Source organism: Notolepis coatsorum, assembly GCF_963971535.1.
Source record: "Notolepis coatsorum genome assembly, chromosome: 1".
NCBI lineage: Eukaryota > Metazoa > Chordata > Actinopteri > Aulopiformes > Paralepididae > Notolepis > Notolepis coatsorum.
In genome coordinates, this window is record NC_140165.1 from 255,210,041 (window position 1) to 255,233,723 (window position 23,683).

The 23,683-nt window shown below is 46.2% G+C and overlaps 1 protein-coding gene across 1 annotated transcript in view; it reads left to right on the plus strand.

Moving 5' to 3' along the window:
* Positions 1-22,856: 22,856 nt before the first annotated feature.
* Positions 22,857-23,683, plus strand: part of dgkd (diacylglycerol kinase delta) — a 160,752-nt gene continuing 159,925 nt past the window's right edge. The window contains exon 1 of the mRNA XM_084330329.1: positions 22,857-22,966. The gene's annotated coding sequence lies outside the window, so the exon portion shown is untranslated. The remainder of the gene's footprint in view (positions 22,967-23,683) is intronic.

Below are 23,683 nucleotides of genomic sequence, written 5' to 3' on the forward strand. Positions count from 1 at the left end.
TATCTATCTATCTATCTATCTATCTATCTATCTATCTATCTATCTATCTATCTATCTATCTATCTATCTATCTATCTATCTATCTATCTATCTATCTATCTATCTATCTATCTATCTATCTATCTATCTATCTATCTATCTAACCCAGTTGTACAGTAAATTACCAAGTATGGCTTTGTCAGTATTCCAATGTACAGTGTACAGTGTCCCCCACCCACCCCCTACCCAACCCCCCCCCCCCCCCCGCCCCACCTCCAATGTACAGTCCCCCTCCCCCACCCACCCAACCCCACCCCACCTACCCAACCTCCTCCAATGTACAGTTTCTACGTCAAATGTATATACACTCTTTTCTGGACACTTTTTGTATCACAAACAGTACTGTATTTGCAAATCTGGTATGTCATAAATGTATAGATGTAGCAGTACTGTCTATCTGTATGTCGTGTGTGTCATATATGTTATGATGAATTGAAAATGGGGGACCCTGATGTAAACAAGACGAAAGTCTTTCTCTGGTCTGCATCCCCTTAACAATTGTATGTATTGAGCTGTACTGTACTGTACCCATTCTGCAATCTGTTAATAAACGTTTCAATCAATCAATCAATCAATTGCCTTACCGTTTAAAAACAATTGTCTGATTTCAGCCAGTTTAGGTCTCAGGCTGTTTGTGTTTAGGTGAAATATATGAAGTCCATTTGTGTTCGTTATATGGTTTATGTCGTCGAGTTCAAGGTGTTGATTGTCTGTGGTGTCTGGTTGACCGGGTGGCGGTAGATGGGGAGGGGGGGATGGGGTATTTTGTCCATTGTTGTTAGCCCTGTTAGCTCGCCGGCTAGCTCACCGGCCATCGGGCGATGCCTCGCTGTTTTGGTCCCGCGACGTGCTGGGCGCCTCGATTGTGAACCCCGGTTCATTCCTTCTTGCTGTGGCCTCTCCTGGGCCCTCATTTATCAACAATTCTTAGAAAGTGTTCTATCTTTGTTCTTAAGCACATAATTTAGAATGTGTGTACGCACAAAGAAAACTGGATTTATCACACGTGCGTACACGTTATCACTTTGATCCTACGCTGCAGCTCGTGCACGGTTTTACGTATTTGCATACCAGAACCGCCCCGATTATCCATATATGGTCATGAAACACCCCCATGGGATGTGAAATAATGGACTGACCCGAGCGAACTCTGAGAAACTCCACGAGAGATTGTTCACAGAGGCGCTGCCGAACCAAGAAGACACAACCCGTGTTATGGGATAATAAATAAAATGCTGGCGGACTTGTACATGGTGATGTCAGATATCAACGACTCCCTAAGACCATTGCTGCAATTCTGCCTGGACAGCTCAAAATACTAATAAAGACCGTTCGTTAACCACTGTTTGGCGCGTTGGTGTGTCATTATTATAACCATGCTGGAATATGGATTGGCTACCGGCTATAATATGATACAATCTATTTTGTTGTCGGTATTAGGCAGCCTATATGAATTACATATAATAGCAGCCAGCCCATAGCCTACATTATGCAACAGTAACTTGTGCATATATAATAGCACATGACACAGCCCTGCGAACCCTGCACAATAAACTAACTTGATCATTAATCTAGCTGTTGTATCTTTACGCTTATGAAAACATTAAATAATATGTATAGGCTGTAGACCGTCGCTCTGCATTAATTCTCAAATGGCATTTAATGGCTATCCGACTCCTCGCTATCCTCGCGGACGGACCAGTATACCTTATATCATATTCATATTCATATCATAGTTTACTCTATCAGCCAACCCAGCATGTAATACGTTCTTTTTTAGAACTCAACTCGTTATTATTTTGCGCATAGATTGCAGAAATACGGGAACGTTTTGATTTAGGCTTTGACATTGTAAAACTAAATAAGTGAAATTCTGTAAGCAGAATACAAGTCATGATATCACCCACACGATATATGCTCTGTATCCAGAGCATGTATTTTCATTAATTTAAGACACATTTATTGCAAGGGTTTTGTAATACACATACACTCAACAAATAGCCTTCTCTTCTCGTTGCAATGCGTTTTTAATTCTTTCTTATACAGTAGGAAGGGGGAAGAACACTATATCGTGGCCCACGATTCGTGAGTGTTCATATATTCTGCTTACAGCTTCGGGGTTCCACTTATTACGTTTAACAATGGTAAAGCCTTTTAAATATAATCAAAACGTTCCCGTATTTCTGCAATCTATGCGCAAAATAATAACGAGTTGAGTTATACACGGAGCGCAGTCAGTGCTTATTTCCGCGTTGTAAACATATTCTACCACCGGGCGCCAGCTACGCATGCTCCGAGCTGTGCGTAGATATAAGCACAAAGTCAAGCACAAGTTCAAATTGATAAGTCCCACACTTTGCTTAGAAATGATCGTACGCACGGGTTAAGCACATCTCTGTGCGTACGCAACGTTGATAAATGAGGGCCCTGGGTTCTTTTGTAGAGGTGGTAGTGGAGGAATGTTGCCGTTGATCGTGTCGCCAGCCGCCGCCGCCGGTGTAGGTAGCCGTTGTCTTGTTGTGCTAGCGATGCTAGCTGCCGCTTCCTGGGTCAGCAGACCTAACTGTCGTCTCTGGTTCCGTGTCATTACAGGTCCAGGGTTCTGGTGTATGTCACCCGACATGAGCAAATATAATAGAAACATTGATTTCCTATCAAACTTGCCTGTCGGTTGAGTACTTTATTGTCTAAAGATGGTAAGTTAGAGTGTTGTGTTCATTCCATAGTTAAAGACAGTAGAGGTTGAGTACTTTATTATCTAAAGATGGTAAGTTAGAGTGTTGTGTTCATTCATAGTTAAAGACAGTAGAGGTCTGAGTACTTTTTTATCTAAAGATGGTAAGTTAGAGTGTTGTGTTTATTCATAGATAAAGACAGTAGAGGTCTGAGTACTTTTTTTATTTACTCCTTCCAGAATGGCTTCGACTGCACATTTTCAAGCTGCTTACCACCAATTCTAAAAGTAATCAGTTCCGTCATATGTGTCCTCATTAGTTCCTAAGTACATATAATCGTTTTATTTGTCAAATACATTTGTTTTATGTTGTAAATGCAGGTCTAGCTCACAGCTTTTAAAGCCTGTCACTCCTGTCTGTTGTTCTACCCCCTAATGAAGCATAAATAAATAGCAACCATCTCTTATGGGATATCATCAGGGGCACAGCAAGAAGGTTTGGGCCCTAAGACGTGTCTCTGGGCCCCCATTCATGACTCATACGCACACATCTCCAGACAATTAATTGACTTAACGATTATACAAGTACATCCGTAGTGGAAGTAAAACCCTTTGAGGGCCCACCTCCAGCTTGGGGCCCCAGGTTATCAGTTTCAAGATTTCAAGATTCAAGAGATTTATTCGTCACATACATACACATGTAGTGAAACGTTATAGGGTTATAGGGTTATCAGTTCCACTTCCCCCCACTTCTATGCCCCTGGATATCATTATCCCTTGTTCCCGCCAGGTGTGATATTTTAGCTATTGTCTTGGGACAAACAAAAGGATTCCTCCACAAAGGTAAAAAAAATTAAATACATTACACCCTGTTATATAATGATTTTCTATGAAGAATCACGCCTGCAGTTTCTGTTCTCAAGACCAGCAGTGCACTGTAGGGTTGGCACAACAAAGGGGGAAGGTGAGAAGTAATCCCTGGGGAGAAATGGGGTCATTGACAGAAACAGGGTATATCTAGTCTTGCGTAGCCATTTGGCTGAACCTATTGTCATTCTGCTATAGGGGGAAAACCCCTCTGGCTTGTTTGTATTTCTTTAAACCAATCACAATCATCCTGGGCGGCGCTAAGCCCAGGATGCAGCAATGGTGTCTCAGCACCAATGGCCTGCTTATACCCACAGTCCACATCCTGTGAGTCAGACTACGGCACATCAAACACCCAGTCAATTGTGTAAAATATTGTATAAAAATAGAATGACATATATAAAAACGATTGTTTTAATGTTGTCTTTAACCACTTAACATTTCGACAGCCCACCGGCCCGCACACGGACCGTCACACGTCACAACACATTTTACAGCTGTCTGTCAGCGTCACGTTGTGTTATTGTATCTCAACCAACATCGGTTGAAAGCTAAAATGGGTGCTGTTTGATTGACACACTGCTCGACCTATTACATGCTTCCAATCTCGGGTTATAAAACCGGGTTAACAGCCAACAAGCTTGTTTCGAAAAAGTTACCACCTCCGGTTTCATCCTCTCAATGACCGGACAAATCACTACTGATGCTGAAAATGATTGATGGTTTGTGTAGCCAATGAAATTCTGAAAAGAATGACATCTTACTAGAGTTGGTTTTCTGAGACCGAGAAGCGGTAAAAGCGGTAAAACCGTACTGTACACCAGAGAATGAACTTTTTGTTGTTGTTGTGATAATCTGTTTTTGCGCTGATCTGTTGTTGAGTGAGAAGGGGTGGGGGTGGTGTATGTGACAAGAGATTAGCCGGGGAGGGGGAGAGAGGGGACTGAGGTAGATTCTTCAGATTCAGATAATTTTCTTTTTTTTAATCTACTTTTTCTCATTTTGCCCCCCACTTGCCGGTCTAGGGAGCCCTGAAGTATAACATCAGGAACAGTGTATTGCACTACTAAAGCTACCTAGCATGTCCTATATGCTCTGTAAATACTATGTACAGATACCGAGATGGCACACCATGTACCTGTTTATTGCACTGTTGTTTTTATTGGATTCTATTAATATGTTGTACCACTGTATTTTTATTGGATTCTATTATATGTTGTACCACTGTATTGCACATCGTCGCGGGCAAGACCAGCCGCATTTCATTGTATACCTGTATGCCGTGACAATTAAAACTCTTGACTTGACTTGAAGTCTATCACATGCGTCCTCCAATACATGTGGAGACAGCCAGCAGCCTCTTTTCACCTGACAGCGAGGACTCTCAGTAAAAAAGGCGAAGCAGCGCCTCTACCACCTGAGACAGTTAAGGAAGTTCAGAGTATCGGGGAAGATACTCCAGTCCTTCTACTCCGGAGCTGTAAAGAGCATCTTGACTGGAAACATCACTGCCTGCTATGGAAACAGCACGGCACAGGACAAGAAGGCCCTGCAGAGAGTGGTGCGCTCTGCTGAGCGTACCACGGGTATTGCACTACCTCCCCTGCAGGTTCTATACAACAAGAGGTGCAAATCCAGAGCCTGCAGAATAATGAAAGACCCTCACCACCCCAATAACAGCCTGTTCCAGCTGCTGAGGTCAGGCAGACGCCTGCGAACACCAGCTACTAGGACAGAGAGGCTTCGGCTCAGCTTCTTCCCCCAGGCCATCAGAGCCTTGAACAATGAACACTGAACTCTCCACACACAAGCACACATTAGCACACACACGACACGCACGCTGTGCACGCTCGCACACTAGCAGCCACTTTAACATGAGAAAGCACTCACTCATGCTGCACACGCCCACACTTATGGCCACAAAGGAAAGGTCACTTTAAAAATAGTATAGTAACAGTGTATTGCACTACCAAGGGACCTAGCATGTCCTTCATGCTCTGTAAATAACTATGTACAAATACCGTGATGTCCCACTATGTTACCTGTTTATTGCACAATGTTGTTTATTGGATTCCATTATATGTTGTACTACTGTATTGCACATCGTTGCGGGCAAGACCACCCGCATTTCATTGTATACTTGTATGCCGTGACAAATAAAACTCTTGACTTGACTTGACTTGACTCACTGGGGAAGTGTAACGCGTGGGAAGCTCACACTACCTTCCCCAATTCCCTCCCTCGCTGTGCCCTGACCGACCTGTAGGAGTCGCTGTTTACAACGACCAGGATACAACCCACCGGCTTCCCACCCGCTGACACTGCCAAGCCGGAGGCACCGCTGACAGCCGGATTCGATACCAGACGCTTAGTCCACTGTGTTACCCGGCCGCCCAGATTCAGATAATTTTATTGTCGCAGCTTTTTTAAATGTACATCGATTCAGAAAAACATGAGATGCTTGTTTTTTGGCTCCTCAACCATAGTAGATTTGTAAACATAATACACAACGTATATTCTATCTATACAAACTATACTATACTAACTGTATAAATAAACTAAATTCAAACTACAAACTAAACTATAGACTAAACATAATACACAACGTATATTCTATTTATACAAACATAAGGTTATCCTATAACCCTAGTTATATGAGTATAGCGAGCGCTCTGCTCTATTGGAACTATCCCTTTATCCACTCTAATAATGAATAACTTTCTCCACATGCACACACCTATTTACCTCCGCCTGGCCACACCCACATCCACTCCTATATAAGCGGGGTCGTGGCCACACAATCAGCTCCTTCCCAAGTCTTTCACCACCGAAGGTGAAGACCACGGGGTCCTCAGTGAGTCAGAGCAGAGCGCTCGCTATACTCATATAACTAGGGTTATAGGATAACCTTACGTTATAGATCGTATAGCTTTACGTTCTGCTCTATTGGAACACAGGAGCTGAGCAGAGCGAAAAGCTCGACAGATGTACCCGCTGAGGCCCCCTACAACCATCAGAACCGGGGAGGACCCGAGCCCCCGAGCCCCCCGGTCCCCCCTAGTGGAGGACGGGAGAGAATCGGATCCGACTGTGCGAAGAGGGTTTAGCACCTCAAACACGCAGGGTGAGCAGACCGTGGGACTTACCTTCGTTCAGAAAGACCCGCGACCACTCAGGCGCGCATCCCACATGCCACCAGGGAACGGACAGGAAGCAAAACACCCCCGTCACAGCCCCCAACATCATGGGGTCAAAGGTCAAGAACCCAACCCCGTGGCAAGGCTGTAGCAGCGGAGCGCAGAGGAGGTCCCAGCCCTAGGACAACCTGAGGGCCAAGACCCCCTGAGAAAATGGGCCTGGTGAGGCCAACGAGGTCGTAGCATCGGGACCCCACCAGACGGTCACTGGTGACATCACCCCCCACATCGCCAGCGTATCAGACAGGGCCCAAATCAAGAGCAGGCCCTTCCCCCCTTGGCACGCCGCTCTGAAGCGCTCTTCAAGAGGCTACCCCCCCACAACACTGCAGGGCCAGTCGGCGTTGATCCCTCAATCCAGGCAACAGGCCCCAAGAGCAGAACTCGACCTGTGCCTGGAGCACTGCGGACTAGACAGGCGCCTAAAGGGTCTACTGTGAGAACAGTATCCCGGCGGAAGGGGTGTTCGGTATGCTGTGCACCATGCCATAACCTCCACAAACCCGACCCCCCAATCCAGCGGGGTCGAGGTTCAAAGAAGAGGCTGACACAATTGGCAGACGTCAAGAAAGATGCGGGGGCATACTCTCGGGCAGACGGGGTCAAGCCCGGCCTCAACCCGAGAGTCGACTATGCTACCAACACACCGGGGAACCAACCACCCCCCTATGTTTAGTTTAACAGGAGGCGGTTGTTCCTTTAACCCACAAAGAAAACTCAGAAACATAACTGCGTGTATACACAGGCTATACAAGCAGCACAAGTGTTTCAGTTTTCAAGGGGTTAACCCAGGCCAACAGGTCGACGAGAACGAGTTCGGACATGGGCCCGGCGGACCGGGACCTACACAGGGATGCCTAGAGGAGTTGACAACAACCTCCCCGACAGCCCCCTCCCAGTCCCGTCCTAGCAGGGAGGGAGGGATGAAACAAATGGACAGGGACCAAGCCCCCTAACACAGCGCAAGGTACAACACAGTATGGACCAAGCACGTCACTGTTAAGGGCAACCCGTGGTCGCATACATATGACACACACATCCACGACATCAATCCCTGCGACGCCCGGCCCGACCAGGCATTTTCCCCCCGGAAAAGCACAAAGTCCTTCGGGGTACCAGAACAGCAGATCTGCGCCCCGGCGGACAACGGGTTAACTGACCTGGTCCGGCGCGACCAGAACCAGTCCTGCGTCCTAGTCATGCCGCCATCCCCAGTCCTAAGAGGGGGGTAGGTACGCGTGTCGATCCAAAACATCACAGAGGGCGCCACCAAGACGGTCAGTATGCGAATTCACTGCTCCTGGTGGCCCACCTCATGGGCGTGAGACCCCTCCGCCAATGTTTTGATCTACTCCGTCATCTCCCCCCGGAGATGCACGTGAGCCGTCGAGTCTAACCTAGTGCACTGGCGCTCTGTAGAGATAAAATCTCCTCCCCAGCCGCCCGCATAGAAAACGCTGTTTCTATGAATTGGGTAACCAAGGCGCGCCAGCCATAAAGTGGTTCCACATGGAAAGCACCCAGGGCCAGCGCTATATGCACGTCGAGAACCCGAAACATATCGATGGCGAATTCTAATAATAAACACCAGACAACGTTTCCTCCATGCTGTCTGGGACGAGCAGCAGGAAGCCGTCCTATAAGACACAGACACGGGTCTCATATGACACGTCTGAGGGTAAAACCCTGTGAATTCTGCTCTTTACATAAGAGGGGAAGACAGAAGTTCCCCCAGAGAGACCTCTACGTGAGTAACAATTGAAAAAGATACATGTAATAATAATTGGGCCAAGTGACCAACGGCCCAATACACACTGTAATAGAGAGCAGAGCAGAAAACAAACAGTTTTCGAATGCATCGCATCATCCAACTTTGACAATGACAGCCGTCTACAGCACAGAGCCTGAACACTCACGGATGTCTCATGGCCAATAGGAAAAACGCGCCCAGTGACGTATTCCATGGCCGGGGGGAAATCCTGTGACCCACCCATCCTAACATGGAGTGGAACCAGGGAACCCCCCCCCCCCTTCCCCCTCCCTGTGACGCGCTGACCCCTCAGCCGATAGGGAGACTGACAGGCAGGAGGTCCCACCTCCCGGCCAACAGTAAAGGGGGGAGGGGTTTATTAGTCCACCCCTTATGACCCCTCACCCCTGATACGTTGCAACAACAAAGCAGAGCCATAACACCAGTCATAGCGCGCTACATGAAAGCGCATTATATCTGTTAGGGTAAAAGCTTCACATTCTGCACGCCAGCCACAGACGATAACCTCGTTTGTGCAAAAAACTGGCTTTATACACGGCTTCAGGCTCATGTGCGAAACTTGCCACCTGAAGTTTTACACCTTTACCCTAAAGTAAAGAAAAAACACAGACCAAAGAGAGGGGCCAAAGGCCTTGGTACAAGAGCTATACGCGTCTATACTTTCGACAACAAATTTGTGTTTCCGCGTTCGAGTTTTGCGCTCTGATTGGCCAGGTCATGTGACATGTGCGCCAATCGTGGGACGGCAAGCTCTGCGCCTATTTCCGGGTCGACCAGCCTGCAAACTACCTAACGCCTAGTTTATCACTGGTTAAGCTTAGGCGACTCTTTCGCAGTTGGTTAAGGTTAGAGTTTGGAATCAGGGCAGGCGTTCTATCACCATGCTCTAAGACAAACTCTAACCTTAACCAACTTCGAAAGAGCGCCTAAGCTTAACCATCCAAAAACTTGCGGTCTCACGATTGGGCGTACATGTCACATGACCTGGCCAATCAGAGACGCGGAAACACGACTTTGTTGTCGAAAGTATTCAGGCGAGCTATACATGTAAACTTCTGTAGGCTAACACCTAACCCAGTTGTGGACTCAATGCTACGTTTACTTAAACGTGAACACACGATACACACAACCCTCTTTCACAATAAAAAGGGCAAAAATTCACTCTCACTACTGCAAGAGGAACGCCGTCTTTTATGACGAGAGAAGACATAAGTCCTCGACCAAGTGCTAGCTACAGGCCTCTAAGTCCATAATAGCGACCAAACAATTTTCAGAGAAAACTGCACTCTCCCTAAGCAAGAGCACAACCCCAGCAGTAGCTGAGGGATTATACCGTATCCCCAAAAATATAGTGAATCAATACACGTTTTGTAAACAAAATCATATTTGAGGGCGGGGGGGGGAAACCGGGGAATAATTTCACCCACCCCCTCACCACCTCACGCCTGGTACGACACCAAAAGAAAAAACAGAGCCGTGACACCAGGTGCATGACGCGCCAGATGAAGCACATACCTACCTGTAGAGTAAAAGCTGTACATCATGCACGCCAGCCACAGCCGATAACCTCGTTTGAAAACAGGTTTTATCCACGGCTCTGCTTATGTGTGAAAACTTGCCACTCGTTATTTTTACCATGACCCTTAAGTAAAGAAAATAACAAGCTAAGAGAGGGACTCAGGCCCTCGATCACATGCCACTATGTACAGCATTGTAGGGTAACACCCAGCCAGTTGTGGACTCAGCCACGTTGTCTAAACGTTACATGAACACACACACAACTTCTCATCATACAACAAAAAAACTCACGTAAAAAATAACGCTGTTTTTTAGGTAGAGAGAAAGACATAAGCCTTGGCCAATGCTAGAACCTAAGCTATACAAGATAGCGACCAAGACAATTTTTACAGAGCACACGTCGTATCTCCAAATGCAGTGAAGTAACATATGTTTTGTTAAACAAAGACATCGTTATTAACCAAAAACATTCGGGAGGCGGAGGAAGGAAGAGTGGGGTAATGTCCTATGGACATCTTACCTGCACCTCGTACGCGTGATTTTTTTTCGTAGCCACAGTTTCCGGAAATGCTCTCTGATTGGCCACTGACGTTTCTGGTCATGTGACATGTGCGGCCAATCGTGTGACGCCTGTTTCTTTCACTGGTTAAGCTTATGCACTCTTTCGAAGTTGGTTAAGGTTAGAGTTTGTCTTAGAGCAGGGCGATAAAACACAAGCCCTGATTCCAAACTCTAAAACTCCAACTTCGAAAGAGTCGCCTAAGCTTAACCAGTAATAAACTAGGTGTTAGGTAGTTTGCATGCTGTTCAAGGCGGAAATGGGCAAAGACACAGGCGTCACGCGATTGGGCGCACATGTCACATGACCAGAAACGTCAGTGGCCAATCAGAGAGTGTCTCCGCAAACTGCGGCTACGAAAAAAAATCACGCACCTCGTATGTGGCTGTTCAAACTAATTTTACCGTGTTAAAGAGAGAGGAAAGTTGGTTAATTTCCACAAACTACCAGTGAAAAAAACAGTGTTGTTGGCACGTTGGCTCAGGCTGGCTGCACTCAGGCGGCGCGATCAGCCTGTTGGACATGGAATGAAGATCCCCAGAGAACACTTCATTGCCTCGGATTATGTTGTTGGGGGTGGGAGGTTTGTCCAGAAGACCACTAATCAGCTGAAGCCTGATGCGGTTCCCTCGGTCTTCGACAGACAGACCGGCGCAGGCAGTTCAGCGACGGGAGCATTTAGCCTGCTGGCTACCTAGCTCCAGTTCAACCAGCCGAGCGTCGGGACCATTTAGCCTGCTGGCTACCTAGCTCCAGTTCAACCAGCCGAGCGTCGGGACCATTTAGCCTGCTGGCTACCTAGCTCCAGTTCAACCAGCCGAGCGTCAGGACCATTTAGCCTGCTGGCTACCTAGCTCCAGTTCAACCAGCCGAGCGTCGGAACCATTTAGCCTGCTGGCTACCTAGCTCCAACGCCGGTACCCGGCTGGTGCTAACTAACTAGCCATCGCTCCGGGAGCTAACGCCGGTACCCGGCTGGTGCTAACTAACTAGCCATCGCTCCGGGAGCTAACGCTGGTACCCGGCTGGTGCTAACTAACTAGCCATCGCTCCGGGAGCTAACGCTGGTACCCGGCTGGTGCTAACTAACTAGCCATCGCTCCGGGAGCTAACGCCGGTACCCGGCTGGTGCTAACTAACTAGCCATCGCTCCGGGAGCAAACGCCGGTACCCGGCTGGTGCTAACTAACTAGCCATCGCTCCGGGAGCTAACGCCGGTACCCGGCTGGTGCTAACTAACTAGCCATCGCTCCGGGAGCTAACGCCGGTACCCGGCTGGTGCTAACTAACTAGCCATCGCTCCGGGAGCTAACGCTGATACCTGGCGCTAGGTAGCCAGCAGGCTAAATGGTCCCGACGCTCGGCTGGTTGAACTGGAGCAAGGTAGCCAGCAGGCTAAATGGTCCCGACGCTCGGCTGGTTGAACTGGAGCTAGGTAGCCAGCAGGCTAAATGCTGCCGACGCTGAACTGCCTGCGCCGGTCTGTCTGTCGAAGACCGAGGGAACCGCATCAGGCTTCAGCTGATTAGTGGTCTTCTGGACAAACCTCCCACCCCCAACAACATAATCCGAGGCAATGAAGTGTTCTCTGGGGATCTTCATTCCCTGTCCAACAGGCTGATCGCACCCCCTGAGTGCAGCCAGCCTGAGCCAACGTGCCAACAACACTGTTTTTTTCACTGGTAGTTTGTGGAAATTAACCAACTTTCCTCTCTCTTTCACATGGTAAAATTAGTTTGAACAGCCAGGAGCAATACAAAAAGAACCACTGCGGTCCCGTTGTTTGGTAGGCAACATTTGACTGACCCGACAGTCCATGTTTACTATGCAGCTAACCAGCAGTGTATACACCAAACCAACACCGTGACGTCAGCAACAAAATGCCGCCGCCCATGGCGAAAACAGGGAAATTATATTTGATTTTTCAGACAAATAAGCAGGATTTCACATTTTATTATAGTACCCTGTCTTACACAAGGTACACAACAAACAAACTAAGATCACATTGTTCACTGCTTCATCTCCCCTTTAAAGTGGTGTGTTACAGACACTTTCGTGGTGAAAGTAGGGAAGGAGCTGATTGTGTGGCCACGACCCCGCTTATATAGGAGCGGATGTGGGTGTGGCCAGGTGGAGGTAAATAGGTGTGTGCATGTGGAGAAAGTTATTCATTATTAGAGTGGATAAAGGGATAGTTCCAATAGAGCAGAGCGTAAAGCTATACGATCTATAACGTTAGGTTATGACTATAACCAAGTTCTGTTAGTTAGGGGCGATGCTTGGCATCGCTACTGCACTATCTCGCGTACGTGCACGCGTACTGAATAAACCACAAATGTACCTCTAATACCAGTATTAGTCTGACCACACCCCTCATCAGCTTACCTTCATAAGCAGGTGTGTGGTCACCTGCTCTCCTCCTTCCCAAGCTTTCACCACAAGGTGAGGACAAGGGCTGCAGCGGCGTCCGATGCCAAGCATCGCCCCTAACTAACAGAACTTGGTTATAGTCATAACCTAACGTTCTGTATCGTTAGTGGCTTAGCTTGGCATCGCTACTGCACAAGGGAGGCCAAGCGGAGCCACTTGGCTGACAAATACACCCCGCTGACAGCCCCCCAAAACCATCAGAACAGGGAGGGCCGAGCCCCCCCGACCCCCCCTAATGGAGGGTAGCCCCCCTATTAGGGACGTCACGGGAGGGCGACGGACCCGACCGTGCGAAGAGGCACTCAAGCAACTCAACGCACAGGGTGAGCAGACCGTGGCTTGACCCCACGACTACACACACGCACAACCCGCATGCCACCCGGGAACGAACGGAGGAACAACCTCGTTACTGCCCCCAGAATCACGGGGTCAAGGGCAAACCCAACCCCGTGGCAAGGCCGTAGCAGCGGAGCACGAAGGAAGACCCAGACCCACCAAAAGGACTGGACTCCCTGGAATGGGGGCCCGGAGAAGTCCATGATGCCAGCATCAAGACCCCACCAGGTGGGCACGTAGTGCCCCGCCCCCCACATCGCCAGCGTATTCGGACAAAGGCCCCTCAGTCACTGCACCTGGTATTCCCAGGCGGAACCAACCAGGCCAGAACCTGCCCAGCTTCCGAGATCGGACGAGACCGGGCGTGTTCAGGTCGGTATGGCCGTAAGCCGAGCGGGCCCCGTCCCCCCAATAGTACACCGCCTGGCACACTGACCCTGCAGAATAGGCAGTCAGCATGGCCGTAAGCACACAAAAAAGGTTAACCAACGGAAGCAGGCAGCGCACCGGGGAAAAACCAGGCAACAGGCTGTTAACCCTAGCCTGGAGACTGCGGACGAGACAGGCGCCAGAGGGGACAGCTGAACACAGCCGCCCCGGCGGAAGGAGCGTAAGCTGGCGGTGTTGCATGACCAAGCCTCCATTTAACAACCCCCACCCAGAGGGGTCGAGGCAGAGAAGGCTGACACGATTGGCAGACGTCATGAACGTGCAGGGGCACCCTCAAACGGTGAACCCGGGAGTTGACACTGCTCCAACACACCAGGGAATCAACCACCTCGGTGTTACCCAATGCGGTGGTTGTTCCTATAACCCCTCAAGAAAAAACTCCAAAACACACCTGCGGGTATACACCGGCTATACCGCAGTACAAGTGTTTCAGTTTCCAAAAAGGGTTAACCCAGGCCTACGGGTCGCAACCATCACTTCGGACCGGGCCTGGCGGTACGGGAAGCACAGGGTCACCAGAGGAGGTCAAAAAACCACCCCCACAGGCCCCTCTTCGCCATGCGTGAGAGAGGAGCGAAAAATAATGGAGAACCAGCCCCTAAGCACACCGTACCTGGTATTCCCCGGCGGTCTCCCAACCAAGTACTAACCAGGACCAACCTGTGTAGCGGCCGAGATCCGACGAGATCGAGCGCGTACAGAATGGCATGGCTGTAAGCCACGACGACAGTGCTGAGTAAAAACATACCCAACCAGGGTCTCCATAGCGCTTAACCCTGTGACACCCAGACCGACCTGGCATTTTTCCCCCTGAAAAAAGCCCAAGTCCCTCAGGGTACCAGAACAGCAGATCTGCATCCCCGGCGGACAACGGGTTCAACTGATCTGGACCAGCGTGACCAGAACCAGTCCCGTGCCCTAACCACGCCGACATGCCTACTCCAGGAGAAGGGCAGATATGCGTGTTGATCTTAACATGAAAAGAAGGCGCCACCCAGACGTCGGGACGAACCGCGCCTGGTGGCCCACCCCAAGGGCGTGAGACCCCACTACATATGTTCAGATCCATCCCGTCATCATCCCCCAGACATGAACGAGAATCCGTCGACAACCCACCCAGGTCATGGGATGTGGTCGCCGGAAGAGGAAAAACCCCCATCTCAGTTGCTTTATAAAAACGCTGTTTCAACCACAAGCAACTAAGGCGTGCCAGTCAATCGCCTGTTTACAGCGAGCTAGCACTATACGTGCGTCGGGACACACCCCCATCAATGAACAGGCTATTTAGACCTGTCATTGAATCCCCAAGGCGCCCAGGGGAACGACAAGAGGGGTGTGACACTCCCTAACACTTCTGGAATAGAAAGAAGGAAGCATCAACAGTATGTATCCCAGTCTACACAGCTGGGGTAAAAAATGTTCACATTTTTACATCCCACCACCCTCCCATAGGAAAGAGACGGGGATCCCCAGAGAGACTTCCCACGCGAGCTGTACAGATTGAAAAGAATATATTGCACCTTGAGCCATGTAAAAAACTGGTTTTAGGGCCTCCGGGGAAGAGGCACCGAACCCATACACACTCAATAAACAAATTGAATCGAATATACATACAATAGAAAAGGACCCTTCTAGAGGGTCCACTCACTTTGACAATCTGAGGAGGAAGGCTCTGTACTCTGATGGAGGCTTCCTCACATGGAAGAAGGAGTCCGAACTCACAGAAGGCCCGAGTAGGCGCTTGGTGAGGAGGAGCCCTGACCACCCCCCCTGAAAACAGATCCATCACATGGACCTGAACAGCACACGGAAGTCCTACCAACAGAGACGCGCACGGTGACGTACTCTATGGCGGGGGAATTCCTGCGGTGCACACGCCCAATATACCAGGCCGTGGGACCAGGAACTCCCTCCCCCCCCCCCCCCCCCCCCCCCCCGTAACGTGCCGAACCGCCACGTGACGGGAACCTTGAAGGACAGGGGGTGTACCCCTGACCGACAGAACAATGGGGAGAGGAAAGGTTACCAGTTCACCCCTTTACGACCCCACACCCATGATACGACGTAACGACAAAAAGAGAATATGACACAGTCATAGTCAGCTCTATGAAGCGTTTCACAGCTCCACACAGCGCACGAGCTAACCTGCTATCTGATTTTTACTAAGGAAAAACACAGAATAGAGAGGGCTCTAAGAACCCCGGTCCAACATACACATGTGCTTCTGTGGCCAGTACAACCCAGTTGTAGGTCACATGACACACACAACCCATCATCACCTACAAAAAATGGCAAAAACACTCAACAGAGGAACGCCGTTTTTTTCACAATGAGAGAATACATCATTCTTGATTAGTATCGACCACAGGCCTTGCTAAGCACACATGACAGCAACCAAACCAATTTCCCTTTAGGAAATAAGTTTCTCCAGCAGATTTAGCACAACCTCAGCAATCAAGCTGAGAGTTACATCGTATCCCTACCACACAAAAGACACAATTAATGCACAACATGTCTGATAGGAGGTGATAAAGTCCCCAGGGAACCGGGGGGGGAAACACAATCCTCCTATTTTACCCTCAATACGGCCAGTTAAAACAGGAAAACCTGTTAATGTGTGAACTCACTGTTCATTGTCATTACAGTCTGAGAAAGAACATTCTTTTACTCACTCGTCACCAAGCATAGCTTCATAGGTTAGTTGCCTTAGTAGTGAGTACACGGTACACATAAACACCATGATGTTTCTCACACAACAACCAGATCAATACATCACGACCTGCACGGAGAAGCTAACTGCCAGTGACAACAACAGCTCACACACAACCCGCAACGTATCTCAAATGCATTGCAACAACACACGTTTTGGGAAAAAACACCGTTATTCACAATACATTTAGCAAGGTAAAACCAGAAGACGTGTTATGAGGTCTGGCCAACCCCGTACCTGCCCGGAACGCAGATCAGCGAAGTGCAGTCACAAGCCACCGTAGAACACAGCCGTCCCGTGTTGTTCGATCCGGGCAGCGTCGCCGCTCCACCAGTCGCTACAGTCCTCTTTGTTGACGCAATCCCCGTCTAGGCTCAGGCAGGGTCGACGAACATCCCCTGTCAAGGATGACGTCGTGGTCAAGAGTGTAAAACATGTTAAAAATCAAAGCACGTTCAACAGAATAGCATCAAGCTAACGGCTGCTCCAACCGTTCGGGTGCTATTGCTTCCGCTCGCGAGACGCCGATCTACGACGCACGCGATCAGGAGCGAGCTCCCGGCGGCGCGCGAGAAGCCAAGCTACCCCGCGCCAGGCCACCGACCGGCTAACCGTAAGCTATGAACATGTAAACAATGACATAACACTCACCCAGACAGGCCGCCGTTCTGAACCCTCCTCACTTTTTAAGAGAAAAGAGAAAACAAGACGTCAACACCGCTTCACAACGGTGACATTAACACGTCCGGCGGAATCAGCACAGTACCAACTGGCCTGTATAGCTGACTTTGAACACGAATCTGCCGCTATCGCACATTACATGCACATATCCCCTCGTGAAGGAATACTCTCATTTGGATATGAAAGATGGGGTCTTAACACGGTGACAGAGAGAATCCACTCGTCCAGAACACACAGGGATCACCAGTGTCAATGGTCGCGGCCCACTAGTTAAAACTATAATGGTCGCCAGACCAAGGCCTTCTGTCGCCTAGACGGCTAAACAAAGGACCCTAGCCTGGGGCCGGTTTCCATAAACTTTGTCAAGTAGCCCCCATAGCACTAACAGACAAGTGGAGCCCGCCAGCAAACACTACTCACCCAACCTGGAACGCACCGCTCCTCACAACAGCGGCATGTCCGACAGTTCAGCTGTGGCCTGACAGGTTTCACCCCAACAAACACAGCAAGGAACTGCAGTTGAGAAGCATGCAGCGGCGTGCTCCCAATACGAAAACCGGTGGAGGGTTTGTAGAATGATCATCATCTTCTAGACACTCCAGTACGAAGACAATATCGCCGTATTTTCTCGAAAATAGTGAGAGAGAAAATAAAGATATGATGTCAACGTATCCTTGTTTCCCAAGCTGTTCCTAATCCAATTTCTTCCATCATGGTGTCAAGTGTGGGGATCTACCGAGGCACCTCTTCCTTGTGGTGAAAGCGAGAAGGAGGAGAGCAGGTGACCACACACCTGCTTATGAAGGTAAGCTGATGAGGGGTGTGGTCAGACTAATACTGGTATTAGAGGTACATTTGTGGTTTATTCAGTACGCGTGCACGTACGCGAGATAGTGCAGTAGCGATGCCAAGCTAAGCCACTAACGATACAGAACTATACTATACTAACTGTATAAATAAACGATCAACTAAAACTATAAACTAAACTATATAGACTAAACATAATACACAACGTATATTCTATCTATACAAACTATACTATACTAACTGTATAAATAAACGATAAACTAAAACGATAAACTAAACTATAGACTAAACATAATACACAACGTATATTCTACAAACAAAAAATCTGATTTGGTCCACACAATCAGCATGAGCAATACTGACAGTTAGAAGTATATAATGAAAATACAAATAAACATATCAGTATATCATAAGGAAACCCAGAGGACAAACAGTCATCACACACCAGTGTTACAAGAGGGCGTTTTTAGGGTTAGAAAACATTGGGGGCTTCAGCCCGGGGGGGGTGGAGGGGGGGGGGGGTAACTTTTTTTTTTTCTTTTTTTTTAACACAGAAATACGCAATTTTAGAGTAATTAGAGATGAATACTGAATAACTTGAATCATTAGAGGTTCTCAAAGTGAGGTCCAGGTCCACGAGAGGGATCTGGGCAGTCCCCATAGAAAATTCAAAGTTAACAGGACCAAATCATCAGTTTCTTATTTATTTATTTATTTATTTAGCCAGATAAAACATTGACCTGGTCCAAGAAGCCCCAACAGGAGTACAAATATACATATATACACATATATATATATATATATATATATATATATATATATATATATATATATATATATATATATATATATATATATATATATATATATATATATATATATATATATATATATATATTATATATATATATATATATATATATATATATTAGGGATGCTCAATATTGGCTTTTTTACCGATACCGATATTCCGATATTGTCCAACTCTTAATTTCCGATACCGATATCAACCGATATCAACCAATATCAACCAATACCGATATATGCAGGGTTTCCCCCCCCAAAAAACTGAATAATTTCAGGTAACTAATAATGTCACTGGATATATATATATAACAAATATTGTTATTGTTTTTATTTTTTTTTAAACCGATACCGATATTTTCCGATATCACATTTTACTGCTGATATCGGCCGATAATATCAGTCGGCCGATAATATCGGACATCCCTAATATATATATATATATATATATATATATATATATATATATATATATATATATATATATATACTGTACATACATACACATATACACCAATAACAAAATAAAAACACAGTTAAGAATCATACACATAAGCAAATAAACAAACAAACATATGCACAGCCTATGTACAAAATAAATAAACAGTACATCTCTAGTCTTTACAGTTTTCTTCAATTGCATAAACACTCAAATCAAAAGTATTACACAATTATCAAAACCTTACACTCAAGGAGCAAAATATAGGCCCAGATGTGCACCCCTACATTGTCAGCCTCACTTTTTGCAAAACAATACACAGTGATTTGCAAAACACTAAACACACTTGCATTACATTAGACACAGAATGTCAAATTATATATACATTTTCTCCCATTTTCCCAAATCAGTCAACATGTCAACATGGAGAATCACAACAAAAAATTATCTTGCCAGATCCAGCTAGGCAAAGAGATAATGTCTAGTATTTTCTGTTTAAATTTTTTTTTTTTTTTTTTTACTGTAATTTTAACCTGTACTGGATACAGTATTTTATGTTTGTCTGATATTTGCTGAGCTTACAGTGTTATGCACATAGTAGCATGAAAACTGGGACATGTATTGTTGTGATTCTCCATGTTGAAATGTTGACTGATTTGGTTATATGGAGAGAACATTTATATTTTCATCAGTCTGCATCATTGATTTGGGTATATGGAGAGAAAATGTAATTTTTTTCATCAGTCTGCATCATTGATTTGGGTATATGTAGATAAATAAATTATATTTTCATCAGTCTACAGCATTGGTCTTGTGTAGTGTTTGGTGAATTTATTGTATATTTGCACATTCTCTGCGTACTTCACTTGCAGTACTCTAATCACTGAGAAGTAGAATTGCTAAATGTGTTTTAGGTTAAGCACAGCAGTGTGTGTAACTGGTTCAAACAGAATTAAGTCATATGAAACGTGTCATATGGTAACAAAATGTAGTTTTTTATAAATTAGTGTATGGTTTTGACAAGTGTTTAATTTAGCAAAGGATCTGAGGTGTTCTGATAATTGTGTGTGTGGTTGTGCTAATTGTGTGTTTTGAAACACCGGGCCCCGTTTTCAAAATCATGCTTAGGCAATCGGAAAAAAAACTGTATTGTGTGTTTCATTATATACATATGTTTCAGTCTTCTCATAAAAAAAATATTAGTTTTTGGGTCTTTTCCTGCCTTTGGTCCGCTTTGCATTCACATCTCAAATGAACAGGGTTCACTTGCAAGAGTGAATGAGATTTCACACCACCCCAAACCAACCGGACTATCCGAGGTTCGATTAAAGCTTATTATAGGACACTGGACATGGGTATGGATGGCTCCAGGTGCTGCTGCGTTAAAGTGCACATCTTCAATATCTGTACTATTTAAAAGCACAGTGCAGGACACACTCAAAGGTTATCGCACCTCAGAGATGGCAGTGGACATGTATGACAGGACAAAGGCCATATGTAATGGCCTTTGGATTGAGGAACATACTACCAGCCAAAGGAGGAAGCAGAAAAGGATGGACGAGTATGTAGTTGAGTCATCTTGTGGCACAAGCTCAGACCTCAGCTCAGGAGATCAGCTGAGACAGAGACTGTTCTATCCAGTCCTCGACAGAATGCTGCAAGAGCTTGAGAACAGGTTCTCATGAGTTGGATAACAACTTATGAGAGGCATACAGGCATGTTATCCAGCCTCAGACCAGTTTCTCTCAGTGGAATTGCTGCAACCCCTCGCCACACATTACAATATCCAACTATTGCCAGAGGAGATCACAGTTGCAAAGTGTTTCCTGGTCAGGACAGGCAGAGATGCACTCCCTACTATCCAAAGTGTCTTTTCCCTCCTGGATGATAATAATAATAATAATAATAATAATAATAATAATAATAATAATAATAATAATAATAATAATAATAATAATAATAATAATAATAATAATAATAATAATAATAATAATAATAATAATAATAATAATGCATTTGATTTATAAGGCGCCTTTCAGGACACTAAAAAAAAGTCCACAAATCGGTGAATGAATTATAGGATCAAATGAAAACTACTTACTAAATTTTTTTAAAAGTACTAAAAACCAACAAAAAATACCAAACACTAACAAACATTCAGCACAGACAATGGGGATGCTGACATCAAAAAAAAAAAAAAAATGTAAAAAAAAAATGTAAACAATTTTTTTTTTTTTAGATCCGGGGCTAGGAGAAAAACATCCGGGGCTAAAGCCCCGGAAGCCCAGGGCTAATGACGCCACTGTTCAGGAACCTGGTCCGCTGTGAGGCGACAGTGTTTAACCACTACACCACTGTGCCGCTATATTGTTATGTATTGTGCTGTCTTGTTTCGTGTAAAAAATTAAAAATAAAAAAAAATAAGATTTGACCACAAAAAAAAGCGAGTTCAGTTAGTCAAGGAACAGTACCTGTTTTGACCACACGGTGGCGTGTGTCACCCCCCCCCCCCCCACACACTGTCACCCTCACTTTCCCTGTGTGTGTGTGTGTGTGTGTTGTCTGTGGTCAACCAGTGGGAGGCGCCAGCTACCCTGTAATCCAGCTCTAAGGCTGTGTTCACACTACAAGCAAAAGTGCTCAATTCTGATTTATTGCTCAAATCTGATTTTTGTTTTTTGGCTGTTCACATAATTTTCTTTCCAATGTGTCCAATATCAGATTCCAGTGTGAACCGGTCACGCTCCTGAACTGACCCGCATGCGTAAATGAATAAATAAGATGGACATAAAAAAGATTGCGACAAATGTACATTTAGAGACTCTAGAGTGAAGTAAAAGTCACATGAAAGTTGTACGACTGTTCAGACTGAGGTCACATTGGAAAAATCTGTATCAGATTTAGGACCACAGAAAGTGGTCCCAAATCAGGTTTAAAAAGATCAGATTGGATGTGATTTGTGCCGTTGCAGCCGTTCACACTGTCATGAAACAAAACAGATCTGAGTCACATACTGGATTACAAAAAGATTTGCACTACATCCATACTGTACCTAATTTTTTTTTTTTAAGTTTGTATTTTGTACCTCATTGTTTGCATTTTGTACTCAATTGTGTACTTGTATATTGTATAGTGTTTGGACTTTATTTAATTTTTTTTGATCAAATCTTTTTTATTTTATTTTTGTACATGAAACAAAACATATCACAATAGAATAATAACAATAATACACAAAAATACATCCCAGGACAATAACCTAACACAACAATGACTAGACAATAATTGAGACAGACTGTACAGTTATCATCCCGAGCCCCCTCCATCACCATGGTTGGACTTTATTCTTAACTTTTTGTACAGTATGAAGCACAATCTCAGGAGGCTCATACAGAACCAAGCATTTCACTGTAATATACATGTACCTTATAGCCTATGTGACAAATAAAACAAAACGTCAAACTTAAAAAAAATATATATATATATATATATATATATATATCCGTTTCGACAAGCGTTGGCCTGCAGTGTGAACGCGGCCTGTGTGCATCCCCCAGGGGTCTGAATGGCAGCAGGATGGCGGAGGCAGGGGGACCGGAGTCCTCGGACAGCGAGCCGGAGCAGGAGCGCGGCTCCCCGCAGAGACTCATCCGCAAAGTGTCCACGTCGGGTCAGATCCGCAGCAAGGTAGGAGCCTCTCCAGCCCGGGCGCCGTGCACGTCTCCCCGCGGGGGCCGCACACGGGTGCACGTCAGCGGGGAATGCGAGCCGTCCTCTCCCCTCTCTCTCTCTCCTCTCTCTCTCTCTCTCTCTCTCTCTCTCTCTCTCTCTCTCTCTCTCTCTCTCTCTCTCTCTCTCTGTAACAGCCAGGCTAACTGTTGTGCTACAGAGGCTACAGAGGGCCGCTGGACATCCGCGCTGTTTCCCACCGCGCTGCGTCCGAGAGGCGACGGGGCCTGACCCCCACAAAGCTTGACCCCCACAGGGGCGCGCTCGTTTTAAAGGCCGGGGAGGCGGAGGAGGAGGAGGGAGCGGGGAGAGGACGCTTTTTTACACACACGTCTTGTTTTATAACCGTTAGGTTGATATTCATTCATTCAACCTTTATTTAAACTGAGGATTCCCTCGTTTACAGTGACGTCGAGTGCACAACTAAAAGAGATGGAATAAATCGGAGATAAAACAACGATTAAAAACAAGTCGACCACCAGCACGAATCGATAGAAACTAGTTAAAATAAGATGAAATCAGGAGACAAGAAACTGGAAAAGCAGAGTAAAAGCGCTTACAAAATGACATACGATAGTTATTCATCAAAAGCTATACATTGTCCAAATGTTGGAAGAATATGAAATATATTATTATCGTCATCATCATCATCGCCACTCACACTCATCACGATAC